Raw genomic sequence first — 13,744 nt, forward strand, 5'->3', positions numbered from 1 at the left:
CAGCAGAGAAATCATAAAAAGACTGACTACCTCACTTTACCAACACAAAAATTAAAGTCACAGAAGTTAAATGATTTGTCCAAGGTCAGAAAACCAGAGAGCGGCAGGTGTGGGGCAGTGGGGAGCCACTGGGCTTCAAGCAAAGGGACGGGGTGAGAACAGAAGGCTGCAGGAAAGTGGATCTGGAATCCAGAAGGGTCAGGGATGAGAGCAGGCAAAGTCAGGGAGATCCAGACATCAGCTGGGTTGGGGTCATGATAACAGAGAGTAACAGGAGCACAGATTGACTTGGTGACTCGGGATGGAGAGGGAGAAAGAGGAAAATAATGACTGAGCTTCTGAGTTCGAACAGTTTGTCAAATGGTGCTTGTTTCCAGGAAAGTGGAGTAGAATCATAAAGGACTCAGGCTCTGAGGCTGGTTCAGGGTGGGGTCATTCCGAGGAAACCAAGCAGGAGCCGTGTATGGCAGGCTGGAACCAGAGACAGGAGGAGAGATTCTGCAGCCAGTGAGGGCTGCCCTGGGTCTTTAGAAACAGAGAGACTCTCACCTCCGCCTCCCAAACCTTACTGGGTGAGAATGGAGGTCTGGCTCCAGAGTTTGCCCCTTGCTTGGATCGCCTTCCTTCTTAAATCCTCTGGCCTTATCTTTCCTGTTATCGGCCCCAAGCTCGGATCCCTTGTTAAGCTGTGTGCACAATCTCCTCTGAACATGGGCTGTGCACATGGGCTTCAGTGACACTGAAGCCCATTCACATTTCTGTATGAGAACAAGGCACCCTCCACCCAGGTCTTCCCTGGGCCCCTCACCCTCAGTGACCCCTGTGGTGACCTCATTTGACAGTGGCCCCTGCAGTGATGTGTCCAGACCTCTTCTGTACCCTTGACCTCCATTTTTTTTTAATTTAAATTTATTTAATTGGAAGCTAATTACATTACAATATTGTATTGGTTTTGCCATACATCAACATGAATCTGCCACGGGTGTATACATGTTCCCCATCCTGAGCCCACTTCCCACCTCCCACCTCCCTCCCCATACCATCCCTCTGGGTCATTCCAGTGCACCAGTCCCAAGCATCCTGTATCCTGCATCAAACCTGGACTGGCAATTCGTTTCTTATATGATATTATACATGTTTCAATACCATTCTCCCAAATCATCCCACCCTCTCCCTCTCCCACAGAGTCCGAAAGACTGTTCTGTACATCTGTGTCTCTTTTGCTGTCTCGCATACAGGGTTATCATTACCATCTTTCTAAATTCAATATATATGTGTTAGTATATCCATTTCTAATTGCTGGTTGGACCTCTCTCCCTGGATATCTTAACAGGAGCTACAATTCAATATGCCCCCAGTGGAATGATTTATCTTAAATTGCGGGTCATTTTTACTTTCTGTTTTCCTGATAGCCTCTTCCCATTCTTGTCATCCAGAATCCTGGTCCCATCTCCCCCCAGCCTCCAGAGTCATGGAAGTCTGTTACCAACCCCCCTCCACAACTCCATTCCCACTGCTGTCTTGGTTCAGGCCTCAGCAGTTCTCTTCAAGACTCCTGCAAACTGTCCCTATCCCTCCCAATCTCTCTCCTTCATGCTGCAGAGAGAATGGTTCTTCTTCAAAGGCTTGTTGAGATGGCTTTTCGTTTCCTTGAAGATGAAATCCAGCCTCCTAAACATGACATACACTACATACACAGGGGTCAGGAGCTGACACCCATTGTTTTATTTGCTCTATCTTTTCCTGGAAGCCACTGTCCCTCTAGTCTGCCAAGAAAACTAATACTTATCTTTTTGGTGACTTCTCCTTTGAGAAGCACCTCCCTACCCTGACTAGCCACAGTCAAGTGCTTCCTCTCTGTTTAATGCCGGGGCTCCAACAGACTTGACACTTACCAGAGTATTAAAATTATTGGCTCCCCTGTCAGCCCCCTGTTTTGTGTTAATGATCCCAACATCTAGCTCAATGTCTGGTATAGGTCATGCACTTAACAAGAGTAGATCAAAGTGAGAGAAGGATGAAGAACTAAAACAGTGTTTCATACCACCATGCCACCATTCCTTGTCCAGCTGTTCAGTCGTTAAGCTGTGTCCAGCTCTTTGCCATTCAAAGACAATTTGTTCTTTCAATTTGGCTTTTTGGAAGAAGCAGAAATCCCCTCAAGGTGAGTCAAGCCAAGGGGCTTTGTGGTGGGGACACATATGCAATGACTGGGAATCTCATGGAAATCTTAGAAGGGGAAGCTGTCTCTAAACTGGGCCTTCATGAAGCAGAGTCGGGAGTGGCTTGGACTCAGAGGAGTCCTTGGGAGCCAAGCTCAAAAGCAAGAGCTCAAAAGCTCTACTCTGGAGCCTCCCTGCTCATATACCTCGGCTCACTCCACTTGTCTGTGCTTTTGTCTGTCCTGCCTCTATTTTCTGACCATTTTCCCCACCATTTCCTGAACGCTTTTCAAAAGTCCTATTTAAACACTGAGAGAGAGACTCACACTGACCAGCTTATCCTTTCAACAGTCCTTAGGTTGATGGACATCTTTTACTCTTCATCTAATCAGCTGCGTGCAAGAGTGTCAAGGGTATTTGATCAGCATTTTGTAGGATAGAACGAGGCAGGATCAGCCTTAATAACAACAACAATAATAGCTAACCTGTCTGGAATACCTACTGTGTGCCTTACACAGCTCTAAATACTTGGCATACATTATAACATTTACTTTACTTTTTACCCTATGAAGTGGGCACAACTTTTTCAGTTGGGGAAATTAAATATTATAAGTCGTGGAGCTATTTCTCTATGCTCCACCACCCCGAGAAAGGTTGTGTCTGCAATGCTTCCATATCCTAACCTCGTCTATCCTCTTCAGCCCCTCACCCTGCAGAGATTTATGCTCTCATTTTAGTTATCCAAAGAGCTTTGTTTAAATGTTCCATGGTCCAAACAAAACCATCCCTACTCTTTCTCCCCTCCCCCAGTTACCCAAATCCTGCCCCACTCACTTCACCCCCAGGTCCCTGCCCTTCTCTTCACCTGACCCCAGAAAGTCTCATTTGTTGGGTAAGGCCTGCCGTTATTAGAGGGGTCTTTCCTCCAGAACAGGTTTTATGTTCTTCTGGTCACAATAGAATAAAATTTCAAGGCATTAAGAGTGAGAGACTCTTCAAAGGGTTTCACAGTCTCTGAAGACTCAATTCCTACATGCAGCTTCCAGGATGCCAAAAGGGGGCCCTCTTAATCATCCAGTAATCCTCAACCCTGATGAGGACCCATGGTCTTCCCCAGAGCCTACATCTGGGCCTCTGAGAGGATAGCCAGTCTACCTTTTTGTTCCTTTTCCCAGAGCCCAAATACAAGCCCAATTAATTGAAGTTTAGTTCAGTTCAGCTCAGTCGCTCAGTTGTGTTCAACTGTCTGCGACCCCAGGGATTGCAGCAAGCCAGGCCTCCCTGTCCATCACCAACTCCCAGAGTTTACTCAAACTCATGTCCATTGAGCCAGTGATGCCATCCAACCATCTCATCCTCTGTCTTCCCCTTCTTCTCCCACCTTCAATCTTTCCCAGCATCAGGGTCTTTTCAAATGAGTCAGTTCCTCACATCAGGTGGCCAAAGTATTGGAGTTTCAACTTCAACATCAGTCCTTCCAATGAACATTCAGGACTCATTTCCTTTAGGATGGACTAGTTGGATCTCCTTCTAGTCCAAGAGACTCTCAAGAGTCTTCTCCAACCCCATAGTTCAAAAGCATCAATTCTTCAGTGCTCAGCTTTATAGTCCAACTCTCACATCCATGCATGAGTACTGGAAACACCGTAGCTTTGACTAGATGGACTTGTTGGCAAAGAAATACCTCTGCTTTGTAAAAAGCTGTCTAGGTTGGTCATAACTTTTCTTCCAAGGAGCAAATGTCTTTTAATGTCATGGCTGCAGTCATCATCTGCAATGATTTTGGAACCCCCCCAAAATAAAGTCTGTCACTGTTTCCACTGTTTCCCCATCTATTTGCTATGAATTGTTTGGACTGGATGCCATGATCTTAGTTTTCTGAATGTTGAGTTTTAAGCCAACTTTTTCACTCTCCTCTTTCACTTTCATCAAGAGGCTCTTTAGTTCTTCTTCACTTTCTGCCATAAGGGTAGAGTCATCTGCATATCTGAGGTTATTGATATTTCTCCCAGAAATCTTGACTCTATCTTGAGATTACAAACTTCTTCTGCCTTATTTGGCAACCAAAGAGATGAGTTTCTCCCTAACCTCTATATTTAAAAAAAAATCCAATAAACAAGATCTTTAAATCAAGGAAATTTAAGCAAGAGTCTAGAAAGTGCTACTCCCAGTGCTACTCTACAAATACAGAAGGGAAAAGTAGTTTTTTTTTTTTTTTTTAATTTCAAATCTGTTATTGCTTTTGTTTCCCTAAGATGGAAACATGGAAAAAGCAGCCATCCCAGGCATCTTTGGGGCTTTCCTGAGCAGCCCCAAAACAGTGTTGTCAAATTAATAGCAATTAGAATCATTGCTTAAACAACTTGTCATTTATATCTAATTACCATGCACTACAATAAAAATTATGACAGATTCATTTTGTTGTAAGCTTTATTTAATTACAATCATTAACTTCCATGTTTTTGTCTTAGGTTACTGTTTACTTGTTATATATATTGCCTGTTCAGAACTGAAAACATTTAAGAAACTAGTAGCTCTTGGGCTGTATTGGGGTCTCTCTCTCTCTTTCTTAAAGTAGAGTGGTAAAGGCTTGCTGCTTCTGTCTTGGTCAATTTGTAACAGAGTCCTGTGGGATGCAGCCCTTAGCATGCAGCAATTGCTGTTGGCCAATACTCTGCAGCCCAGTACCCTTAGTGGCCCTGCTCAACCATTGGTTGGTGCCACAGTGGCCCCTCCCACGAGAGACCAACTGTCAGACAGCAACCATTAGTGGCCCTGCTCAGTCACTGGTCAGTACCACAGTGGGCCCCTCCCACAAGCAACTGTCAGTGAACAACCATTAGTGGCCTGTTCAGTCAACTGTAGGCAAAGTGGTTGTCCTCAGGCGAAGAGTGAGATTAGAGATGGATCCTGGCTTCTCCTGAGGCTCACCCTGCCTAGGGCAGGTGGGGAACAGGGTGGCCCAGGAAACAGGCTGAAGGTGGTGTTCTGCAGGGCTCCAGAGTCCTCACCAAGGCCGCCCACTGGCCGGGCCCAGGCCCTGAGGTGGCAGTGAACCTGTCCCCCATCCCCGCCTCTGCCCCCTCATGGAAACCACTGTCTGCATAGACTGCAGTCTGTGGGATTGACCCCTGCCTCTGGGCAGCCTGAGGAGCCCGTGAGAGGGCTGTGTCCCAGGTGTCTCCCTCCTTCATGGACGCCGTTTGGTCAGGGTCTGGGGACGTGGCCCTGAGGGAGCCGCCAGCTGAGATCTGCCTCCTCTCAAGCCAGGACGAGACCTCAGAGAATGAAAGTCGTGCCTGTCATGCCTGAGGGCCTGGTCGTTTCTCCTCAGAACCAGGAATAACATTTGTTTTAGTGCAGATTTACAGGAACATCATTACCTGACCAAGACTTGACCTCAGGAAAGGCTCCATGACACCAAGAGTTTAGACACCTCATCATGTCCCTCCCTCCCCCTTCCTAGAAAAGGGCTCTGCTGAGAGCTTTTGGGAAGTCTGGGGTTTAGGAGCTGAGCCACCTGTCTCCTTGGGGGCCCTACACGATTTAAATCTTCCTCTGCACCAAAAGCAGACATTTCAGTATCTTTTGGCCCCACTGGGCCATGGGGCACAGAGACTTGTGTTTCAGTAACACATGAAGGCAGAGACCCTGCCTCCACCCTCTAGTCCTTTCCCCACTCTGGGTCCTCCTCTAAGAATGTGGCTTCTCAAAAGGGAAGGAGACCCAGGGTGACCGGGCAGCACGGGTCGAGTGGGACCCAGTCTCCTGACCAGACTCGGACTGACGGGCCTGTGTCTGGGGATGGGATCAGACCAGCATCCTGACCGAAGCCGCCATCCTAGGGGAGCCAATCACACTTCGGGCTCAGACCTGCCCCGCAGAACCTTGGCCTTCAGGGGAACAGGGCCTGCAGAATGCAGATGCCCCGTCCTGGTTGCTACGGGCCTGGCTCACTGTGCAGAGGATGCGCAGCTACTTGGTGGGAACTGAGGACCCAGCCCAGTGGAGGATGCCGCCTCCCCCCGCGGATCTGGAGGGGAGCCTGCAGGCGGAAAAGGTGAGGGAGGGGCGAGCGGATGGCCTTGGTAGGCCAGGCGGGCTGTGGGGCAAGGCTGGGGACAGGGCTGGAATCCCCTAGGGCCCGTGGCCAGTGACCCTGTTTAAAGTTGGGGTCCATATGGGGGATGCTGTGGCTTCCTCCCACGGAAGACCCATCCGGACCTGCCCCCTGTTCACTGGGCCTTAGCTGGCCCTTGGGGCGGGCACACACCTCAGGGAGCTTCACTATAACCGGTTGGGGTCAGCCTCTCCATGTCTCTTGCCCTGCCCTTTCAGTGTCTATCAACGTTTTCCTTCTTAGGTCCAATTCCTTTCCAGTCTCATTCTTTGCCTTTCACGGTCACAATTGCCTCCCCGGATTCATGCTAATATGTTAAGAGTATGAATAAATTCCATTTAATCCATTTCATTTGAGTTTAATTTGGCAAATATTTATGGAGCAATAGCACATACCCAGCCCTAGAGAAAAACTCCAGTTTAAACAAAATACAGCCTCTCAAGACTTTACACACCCAGCACGGTTTTTCCTCACAGGAAAAATGAGATTTTTTAAATTTTAATAATAATTTATTTATGTTAATGTTCTCTGGAAATCTAACAAGCACAGGAAATCAATGATTTCATGATTACTGTTGTTTAGGATGAGGCTAAAGAAGGTAGTACGTACAAGTCTATTCAAAGAAAAATATTAAATAAAAGAAATGACAAGAATCTGTGCAGGTGATGCACTCATGACTAATTGTTAGGAAACAGAAGCTCAATAATAGAGAAAGATGTGTATCCAAAGGTATGTACCCCATCCAAAGGGAGGGGAAAATTACTTATGGCTTTGGGGATAAGGAAGGCGTCAAGGAGGAAGTGTCATATGAGATGGGCCTTCAAGGATCTCTCAGAGTTTTTCTAAGATTATATGAAGTGGAGGCCACCCCACAAAGAGGAAACTGCACAGTAAGCCACACAAGTGATTAAAGCAAACAGGGTGTGAGGAGCAGGAATGGGATGAATGCTGGACAGTGAGGTTGGAAATAGATGATGAGGAGTTAAAAATTAGGGACTTCCCTGGCAATCCAGTTGTCAAGACTTTGAACTCTCACTGCCAAGGACCTGAGTTCAATACCTGGTTGGGGAACTAAGATCCCCTAAGCTGGGTGTTGGGGAAAAAATTCAGTTTTGTTCTTTTTGCTGTTGTGACCTATGTAGGTAATATATCAAAAGAAGCTTTCCTCAGAGTGTGGATAGTCATAGTGAGGGCAAGAGTAGTTGATGGGTTAGGAGGCTGATTTGTTGGAATATGGCTGGCATCTGAAACAACGACAGATAGTAATATCAGAGAGCATCTTCTGAATAAGCACAATTCGTGCATTGTGAAACTTTTGTTACCTAAGTGTACACTGAGTCATGATGTCAAATGGATCAGAAAAGTCTGAAACAAGCTGACCCCGTGTGATTAGACTTCCCCATGTGATGTCACCTGTAGTGCAGGAGACACAGGAGACTTGGGCTCGATCCTTGGGTCAGGAAGATCTCCCAGAGGAGGAAAATGGCAACCACTCCAGTATTCTTGCCTGAAAAACCCCGTGGACAGAGGAGCCTGATGGGTTATGAGTCCAAAGGGTGACAAAGAGTCGGACATGACTGAGTGACTAAGCATGCAGGCTTGAGAAGACTCAGCTTGTGAGGACCTTCACGAACAGTCTGTTTCTGGTCACCTCTGAAGTCTGCTCAGCCACGAAGGTTCCACTCTCACCTTCACTTTGCCCCACCAAACCCTTTCTCAGTCTTCCAGGCTTCTGTGAGGAAGTCTCAGGCGTTGTCAGAGGTTGTGGGACATTTCCTGGTTAAGGGTGAGTTTTTCACTGACTGCAGCCAGCTGGGTTGATGCTCCTTTGCTGACTGGAATAGCCAGCTTGGAGCCTGCAGTGACCCAGGCCATACTACTTGTGGCCAGGCAGCTGCCTCTGAGGCCTGAGGCTCCCTGTCGCTGTCTGGGAATAGTGACAGGTTCTGGAGCTCCTGGCAGGAAGTCTGTGTGGGCTGGTGCAGAGTCCAGGCTATGCAGGAGCATGTGGGATGCTGCCACTTCAAAGTAAGAGGCATGGCTTCAATGACACATATTTAAATGAGTTGTGGGAAAACAGGCACCCAGCAGCTATTTTTAATTTGTGTTAAAACTAAAAGAACCAGAGCTGCTCATAGAGTACTGGCTTTGGATACAGGAGATGAAGACTTTTTCAGCTCTACCATGGAATTCCTTGGTGAACTGTCTTCTCCCATCCTCAGCTCCCCCACAGTAAGGATAACGGGTGACTGTTGGGGTTCCAAGACCTTTCCGGCTCCGTCCTTCTCTGTCTCTTTCTCCATCACCTTGTTCTTGGTACAGCTTTGTTGCTTGTTCTTATGTTCTCACCTCTCCCTCCAATGCTCGTGGCCAACAGAGCAAATCCATCCTGGCTTTTCCTGCTGAGAGCCTCAGAATCCTTCTCAACACAGTACTCGACCACTGCAGCTGATCTGCTCTGTGAGCACGTGCAAGGTCAGCTTTGCCACTCTGGTTTGCTAAGGCTGGCAGAAGCATTTCTCCTCTCTCTATTTTTTAACCACTAAGAGGTCATAGAATCTACCCAAGCAGCTGGAAAAGCAGTGAGGTATTCATTTTAGATTAATTTACAGAAGCAAACTGGGAAATGCTTGGGCTGCTCCTTGCAACAAATTTGGATCTCTTAAAAGCTTGTATAAGCTGTAGAATATCCCCGTGGTAGGAAGTCTTTAATACTCACTGAAGGAAGGAGGAGGTTTGACTCTTCAAATGGCACCATACTTTTAGCCTTATAACGTATAATACCTCCAAGTAAAGTAAAAGTAACTCCAAGTAAAGAGGAATTCGAAGTTCATTTTTACAGGACCAGCCACTTGGGTTGAAACAATTCACTCTGGTTTTTAGACTCTGTGGAGAAGAGACATGAGTGACGGTGGCCATTAGAGGTCTGGAAGTCCACACCCCTCCTGTCTACCCATCTGCCCGTGTTCTCTTGGGAGCTGGCCAGGGACCCCGGGCAGAGGAGGGGCAACAGAAAAGAAAGCCAGTACCAGGCCCTGGTGCCAGCGTTTGCTCTGAAAGTTAATCGACCTCCCTGTGCCTTAGCTTCCTGATCTGTAAAATGCGGACTATACTAGTATCTCCCTCACAGAGTTGTTACGAGGATGAATGGAAAGCATGCATGTAAAGTACCCAGCAACTGGTACGTAATAAGCTCAACGAAGGTTAGATGTTAGTGGCAGTGCTGCCTAAGGCTACATTAATTGAAGTGGAAGCCACTTTCTAATCTTCCTGCTCCTTTTTGTAATTGTTCAGTTGTTCAGCCGTGTCCGACTCTTTGCAACCCCATGGACGGCAGCAAGCCAGGCTTCCCTGTCCCCCACTGTCTCCTGGAGTTTGCTCTAACTCTTGTCCACTGAGTGGAGTGATGCTCTCCAACCAACTCATCCTCTGTCACCTCCTTCTCCTCCTGCCCTCAATCTTTCCCAGCATCAGGGCCTGTTCCAGTGAGTCGGCTCTTCACATCAGGTGGCCAAAATATTGGCACTCCAGCTTCATCAGTCCTTCCAATGAATATTCAGGGTGGATTTCCTGCTCCTTAAATGGCTAAAAAGACAGTCTTTTTTTTAAGCCTCGGTTTATTGTGGATTTTAAAGTTTCTGGCAGAATCACACAGGCCTTTTTTTTTAACTCTTCTTCCCGTGGTTATGATCTTGTGTTACACAAGAAAAAGGCTGCTTTCACAATGTAGGCTCCCTGGAGAATGCCCTGTAGCCCCACTGTTTCCTCTTCCTTAGGACCTTCTACCATGGGAGCCCCTAAATTTCAACCTGGAAAACTCCTCAAATCTTCTGCAATTACCATCTCCTTTAGAATCTTAAGACTACAGGATTGTAACTGTCTGTTTTCTGAAGCTATAGAGACAGCAACTCAAGGAACAGATTTTCAAAAGGATACTTTATTCGATTAATTAGTCAATTCCCTTGTCGTAGATGTGAAATTACCCCTAAACCATCCAGACTGAGGAGACTCTACAGTGAGAAGCAATGAGCTGCTGGGGTGGAACAGTAGAAGTGCTGATTTGCATTGCAAATAAGCAACCAGCAGGCAAACGAGTCCTTATGGGAAAGCCACTGTTATCATAAAAACTGCTTGCTTTGGGGAGACTGCAGCATAAGGACAAACAGAATCAGAGCTCCATGAATCCTCCCCAATACAGGATCTTAGAGAATTACCCAGGTAGCTCTCTCCGAAATTGCATATGGACACACCAAAATGCATTGCTGGGCAATAGATAATATGTTTAAAACGAGACTCCACAATTATGGACTGAGTTATTTATGGTTGTCACTATAACTATGATAGTTTGGAAATAAAATAGTCCGGCTTTTCTCTGTTTTTATTTGTAGGAAAACAAGTCATTCAAGCTTTTTAGTGATACAATGTGACTGGCTGTCGATGGCAGTTACAAATTTTCAAGCCCTGCCAAGCACAGGAGTACCCAGAAGGGACATATGTTTTCTCTGCTTTGTGTTCCAAATCTGCCTTAAAAACATGCAATTAAGTGAAGGCCTGATTTATATTTTCAAGGAAAAACACAATAATGGCTCTGTTTTGTAGCTGTATTTCTATTGCTGCCTTTTCAAAAGAAATTGGCTAATGATCACTGGGTCTTTGCTCTCAGTCATGACATATGAAAATTTGATGAGGTCTGTGAGATTTAAGAACTGACTTCTTAAATGCATTGGAAATTCAGTGAACATCGTTTGGTACTGCCACCCTGGAAAATCTTCTGAGGTTAGAGTGTTCAGTCACTTCCTTATTTTTGTGGACAGTGGAAGAAGGGAGGCAAGAAGCAGGTGTATTTGTAACCAGGAAGCAAAGATGGAATGGAATGACCAGGATAACAAAGAGCAAACCTTGGAAGGTACCAGAGTCTGTAGGTGTGTCAGGAGAGTAAGCAGGAGGCAGGGTGAGTAGGACATTTGGGGAGATGGAGGGATGGCTCTGGGGAGAAGTTATGAAGGGGGAAAGCAAGGCTTTTCAGTCACATTTTATACTTAATTGAAAATTGCTGTAAAACCTTTTATAAATTATATAGTCACCAGCTTTGATTTCACACCCTTCTTTACTATTACTAATGATGGCATTCACTTTATTTTCTCAGAAGGATTTCTAGTAAATTTAAGATGAGAAGATGAATTAGTCTCTCTCTGGATTGGAGAGCCCCCTCCTGGGAAGGAGGCAATTTTTTGTTATTTGTTCCTTTTCAGTAATGGAGGCAGAAAAAGACGAAAGGCCAATTTCACATAATAAGGTGGTTAGTGGACAGATCATGATTATGGTATAGATTTCAGGAAATTTTGAAGCTAAGGAGAAAAATTATCCAGGAGCACTAGAAAGACAGAAGTTATGCAGTAAGGATAACAATAGCAATATGTTCTGATTGCTATGTACAAATCCAGAGCCACCACTTTCTAGGAATATGTTTTTAAGATTATAAATTTGAGAATAAGTGTCTTATGTAACACATAGACTCATAAAGTATATTGTATCTTAAATATAATTGTAAAGGCTTAGAGAATACAATATGAAATTTTTAAATAATATAATGTTTTTCCCATAATAGTCCAACCTTATGGGGAATAATTTTCAAATCTTTAAAAATTGTTTCACGCAAAAGACACATGTACCCCAGTGTTCATCACAGCACTATTTTCAATAGCTAGGACATGGAAGCAACCTAGATGTCTATCAACAGATGAATGTATAAATAAGCTGTGGTACATATATACAATGGAATATTACTCAGCCATAAAAAGGAACACATTCGAGTTAGTGCTAGTGAGGTAGATGAACCTAGAGCCTATTATGCAGAGTGAAGGAAGGCAGAAAGAGAAAGACTAACATTGTATATTAATACATATATATGGGATCTGGAAAGATGGTACTGATGAATCTATCTGCAGGGCAGCAATGGAGATGCAGACATAGAAAACAGACTTGTGGACACAGGTAGGGAAGGAGAGGGTGGGATGAATTGAGAGAGTAGCATTGAAACATATACATGACCATATGTAAAATTACATCGCCAGTGGAGATTGCTGTATGACGCAGGGAGCTCATATCCAGTGCTCTGCAACAACCTAGATGGGCGAGATGCGGTGGGAGATGGGATGGGGGTTCAAGAGGGAGGGGTATAGGTGCACCTATGGCTGATTCAATTGATGTATGGCAGAAAGCAAAGCAATATTGAAAGCAATTATCCTCCAATTAAAGATAAACACATTTAAAATGTTTGGCCCTCTGGGAGTCCCATCTGAGGTGGAAGATTAGAAGTCACATGCTCTTAGAGGGCACTACCTTCTTGTTTGGTCTTGTGTATGAGCCTGGTACACTCACTGCTTTTGTGGATGCTGGAGAAGGCTTAGTCTAAGCAAGCGATGAATTAATTCAGGGTAGTATCTTTTACTGGGGAGGAGAAATAGCCCCTCAGTTTGATGGAATCATCTTTTACATGTATTTGAATACTGTTAGGGTCTTTCTCTTGGTCAGTTTTTTTAAACATTACCTCCCAGGTTCCGGCCTTGCCAGAAGAGCCTTACAGGGAAATTTTAAGTGGAAACTACAGCTGGAGTGTTTTCCCATTCTAGCGCTAGGGTTTCCAATTTTGTTCCTCAGTGAAAGCAAGTTCAAAAGTAATTATTGAGTCATTTAAGACAGAATTTGGCAGGTGCTTCAATTTTACAAGATGGTGGGTCTCCCTGTAGCTTTGGTGTCAGCCTGAGTTTTAGGGTAAAGGCCACCACCCTGGAAACTTGAGGTGATCACAGAAATTTCAGAAGATGATCCTATCAAGGAAATGCTGATTTTCTGCTTTGCTATCTTCCTCTGGCCTCGTGAGACAGTGCAAGAACATCAGAGCTTAGTTTGGCTCTATCCACTATGACAATTTATTCATTCTTTATAAGCCAGAAGTTTAACCATTTTTATTTATAAAGGCCAAACTCTTTGTGAACCTATGGACTGTAGCCCACCAGCCTCCTCTCTCCATGGAATTCTCCAGGCAAAATATTGGAGTGGGTTTCCATTCCCTTCTCCAGAGGATCTTCCCAACCCAGGGATCAAACCCAGGTATCCTGCATTGCAGGCAGCTTCTTTACTGTCTGAGCCACCAGGAAAACCCCAGGCAAACTGTTGAGATAATAGTTATAAGACTGGAGGGTGAGATAGAGGCATTCTCTGGGAGTCTGTTTATTGAACTAAGGATGGCCTACTTAAGGTTAATGAAATTCTCTAACACCAAGAGTACCAAGAGTCTCTGGCAATAGCTTCAGAGAATTTACCCCAGAAAAAGGGGGTCAGTTCCCCCAGGGTCTCCTCCTGGTTCAGCCTAGATGAGATGGGCCGGGGAGCAGAGGATGTGACACAAGGCAGTTCTGATGCGCTAGACTCCTGAGAAGGAAAAGAGCATCTTTGGAAT

Source organism: Bison bison, unplaced genomic scaffold (genome assembly GCF_000754665.1).
Source record: "Bison bison bison isolate TAMUID 2011002044 unplaced genomic scaffold, Bison_UMD1.0 scf7180017864056, whole genome shotgun sequence".
Lineage (NCBI taxonomy): Eukaryota > Metazoa > Chordata > Mammalia > Artiodactyla > Bovidae > Bison > Bison bison.